Source organism: Bison bison, unplaced genomic scaffold (genome assembly GCF_000754665.1).
Source record: "Bison bison bison isolate TAMUID 2011002044 unplaced genomic scaffold, Bison_UMD1.0 scf7180017864519, whole genome shotgun sequence".
Taxonomy (NCBI): Eukaryota; Metazoa; Chordata; class Mammalia; order Artiodactyla; family Bovidae; genus Bison; species Bison bison.
Window position 1 is genome coordinate 12,016,545 of NW_011495072.1, and position 4,269 is coordinate 12,020,813.

Consider the following 4,269-nt stretch of genomic DNA (forward strand, 5'->3'; position numbering starts at 1 on the left):
TTTTTTTTTTTTTTTTTTAAGTTTTATTAAAGTATAAAGGAGATAGAGAAAGCTTCTGACATAGGCATCAGAAGGGGGTAGAAAGAGTACCCCAGAATTGATGCTTTTGAACTGTGGTGTTGGAGAAGACTCTTGAGAGTCCCTTGGACTGCAAGGAGATCCAAGGAGTCCATTCTGAAGGAGATCAGCCCTGGGATTTCTTTGGGTAGGAATGATGCTGAAGCTGAAACTCCAGTACTTTGGCCACCTCATGCGAAGAGCTGACTCATTGGAAAAGACTCTGATGCTGGGAGGGATTGGAGGCAGGAGGAGAAAGGGATGACAGAAGATGAGATGGCTGGATGACATCACTGACTCGATGGACGTGAGTCTGAGTGAACTCTGGGAGTTTGTGATGGACAGGGAAGTCTGGCGTGCTGCGATTCATGGGGTCGCAAAGAGTCGGACATGACTGAGTGACTGAACTAAGTGTATATTAATAGTTCAGTGCATGAAGTATGTTAATATTGTTGTGCAACCATCCCCATCATCCATCTATAGAATTTCTCCATCATTCCAAATTGAAACACATTAAATAATAAGTTCCAATTCCCTCTCCCAGCCCCTGGCAACTAGTATTCTGTTAGGTAGTTAGTCAGACATGAGTGAGTCCCTGCCCCAGCCTGGATGGGGTTACCTTTCCATCCCCCACCTGGACACTGGTGATCAGAATATGCCCAGAGATCCTTCCTTTATTTAGTCAAGGACTGCTGAGTTTCCAGCCTTGTCAGGACCAAGTTGACAGCACAGGCTGGTGCAGGCCCACCAAGACCTAAAAGGTGACTCAAAGTAACCTGGAGTTCATTATGCCATATTTATAATAAATTAGCAATGCAGCTTTTGCATTACCTGCCCCTCCCCGCCTCCCATGCTCCCAACACACACACACACCATGGGTTTCACTTGGGTGCTTATGGTTAAGTGCATGCACACGAGGAGAAAAATTATATAACCTGAAGCTGTCAATCAACTTGCCAGTCAAATGATGCAGGACACAGGGAGGGACTTTCCACCTCTCTGAAAAACCAACCTACCCCCACTGTGGGGCTGCTTCTGTTTTCCAGACAACCGGCTCTTAGCTTTTCTTTGGAGAGTACTTCTATTTTGCCAATAAAACTCTTGCTCCTTAAGACTGTCTGAGTCTCTCATCTGAATTTTTTCCCTTGAGAGAGGAACCAAAGATATCATCGTTCCACTGGTGAGACTTCTACTTCCTGTCTCTATGAATTTGACTATTGTAGATATCCTGTATAAATGGAATCATACCAAAGAGGAGGAAAAATAACTTTTCCCTTACCTTTTTGAGTTCTTGCCTGAGATTCCTTGTAATAAGATGGATTAACAAGAGAAAAACAGATAGAAGCTTATTAACATATATCTAGGAAGAATGAGTTACTCTCTGAGAAGGCCCAAGCTACCATCTTACATAACGTCTTCAGTAGAGATAAAGGAAAGATATTGGGGTGGTGGTGAGAAGAGGCCAGTTATGGGAGGCCACCAGGAAAAGCATGGTAAAAGGGGTAATATTTGTTTTATAGATTTAAATCAGTATCTTCTTTCTCCAGTAAGATTTCAAGCGATTTAGTCATCTTTCTCTGCCAGATAAGAGGGAGATACTTTCATAAAAGGAGATTTCCTTTATAAACATATATTTCCATTTCAAAAGGGTAACGTCTGTGTTTTCAGAGATTCTTCTGCATCTGCTGTTTCTTTATTTTTTTAATTTTAATTTTTTAAAAGGACCAGCCTTTTCTTTCTTTTTAAAATATTTACTTATTTGGTTGTGCTGGTCTTAGTTTTGGCATGTGGGATCTTTACTTGCAGCACACGGGGTCTTCAGTTATGGCATGCGAGATCTTTAGTTGCAGCATGCAAACTCTTCGTTTAGGCACGTGGGATTAGTTCCTTGACCAGAGATGGAACATAGGTCCCCTGGACCTCCAGGGAAGTCTCTGTCTGCTATTTCTTTAAACAATCAGCTAAAAACAGTACTTATGTCAAAAAGGCACATTTTGGGGAGCCATTTCTGCTATCCTGTGTTTGCACCTTCCCAGAGAAGTTCCTGCCTTTGAAACATCCCCAGAAGCTGATTTGGTACATTGCTCCATTTCTTATTGAATTAACCTCTTTATCCTGAGAATAGCTCAGTTAAATTAAAGCATGCTGTCTAATGTCAGGAGGCAGTGATGCAGGTTGGCTTCCAAAGTCACAAGCAATGGTACAAGCAATCATGTATTCAATAAGAGGCATTGCCACAGAAACAGAAGACAAACAAAGTTAATGGTGAGAAGAGAATATAAACAAAAATTTTGAGTCTAGGGAGCAGTTAGTCAAGATTTCTAGATGGTGGGCTTGAAGCATCTTCAGAGTAAGGAGAGGCAGCAGTAATCTGATAGATTTTCCTGTTATCTCTGGTTGATGTCAGGTGTTCTAGTGAAATTTCTGAGTGGGCCACAGAGCAAAAAGCACAAAATTGGTCTGGATGTGAGATGTTGTGGCGATTTCTCTGAAGTTTATCTCAAGTCATCCAGCTTCAGCTTTTAAGTCTTTGAGAAAATGGCAGTTTTTGTCTTTATGATTTCAAGTGACAAGAGTGGGAAAAATGTGGAAATGTTAGTTTAGTGACAGATATTGGTGAAAACTAGAAGAATTCAGGATTCAGTCCAATTTGCAGGTAGATAACAAAATCTCTTGGCAGGAAAGCAATGACAAACCAAGACAGTGTACTGAAAAGCAGAGACATTACTCTGCTGACGAAGGTCTGTATAGTCAAGGCTATGGTCCTTCCAGTGGTCACATACAGTTGTGAGAGCTGGACTGTAAAGAAGGCACAACGCCAAAGAATTGATGCTTTTGAACTGTGGTGCTGGAGAAGACTCCTGAAAGTCCTTTGGACAGCAAGGAGATCAAACCAATCAATCTTAAGAGAGATCAACCCTGAATATTCACTGGAAGGATTGATGCTAAAGCTGAAGATCCAGTATTTTTGTCATCTTGTGAACAGACAACTCATTAGAAAAGTCCCTGATGCTGGGAAAGATCAAGAGCAGAAGGAGAAAAGGGCATCAGAGGATAAGATGGCTGGACAGCATCACTGATGCAGTGAACATGAACTTGGGCAAACTCCAGGAGAAGGTGAGGGACAGGGAGGCCTGGTGTACTGCAGTCCATGGCATGGCAAAGAGTTGGACACGACTGGGTCACTGAACAACAACAAAACCTCAAAGGCAATGAACAGGACTAGAATCCAGTATCCACAAATCCAGTTCTACTGAAGATTATTTTTCCTTCCCCACCCACAATACAATATTTGTCCTTCTGTGACCACCCTATTTTACTTAGCATAATGTTTTACAGATTCATCTATGTGTAACATGTCAGAATCATTCCTTGTAAAGGATGTATATGCCACTTAGGTTTATTCATTTATCTGTTGACAGGCATTTGGGTTGTTTCTACCTTTTGCTATTTTGAATAATGCTGCTGTGAACATTGGTGTAAAAATATTCATTCCAGTCTCTGCTTTCAATTCTTTTGGGTACATAAAATTAATAGATAAACTGAGGCATGTTGGAATTTAAGATTTTGATCAAACAATAAAAAAGAATTTCAGCAAACATCAGTTCAAATCTGGTAGCTCCTAATCACTGTCAGGAACTAGAGGAAAGGCTTTTATAGGAAAGATGCCAAAACAAAGCAAGGAAATTACTTGACTGGGTACCACTTGTCAACAAAGAAATGCAGAAGGGTGCAATAAGAAGAGTTTATTTGGGGTCTTAGGAATTGCAACTCAGGAGACACAGATTTGGGTAAAACCCAGTATTTTGGGGAAGAGAAAGTCAAGGGTTTATAAAGGCAAAAGCCACAAGGTTGTTAAAGTTGCCTGCCAAAAATGATGACTGACTGGACACAAAAAAGGAAATATTTGTGTTTAAGAGATATCCTGTCAAGCGTTCTTTCAGGGTAGAGGTTCAATAAGTATCTTGAGTTTTGGAACATTGGGCAGATGGTCTGGATGCTTGAATTAAGAGAGTAAGTGGTGTTAAGTTCAGACTCTACCTAGACTCACACATGCATGAGTCACACTTCTTCAGCGGTCTTCTGGCTCCATTTTAGAGAGTTTTCTTAGCAATATCTATTCCATTTTGTTTTTTGCTTTCACAAGCTTAAGCTGATGCCTTATTTGGGAAAGCCTACTAGCTTATGATTGGTTGTCTTTAGGTTTCCATT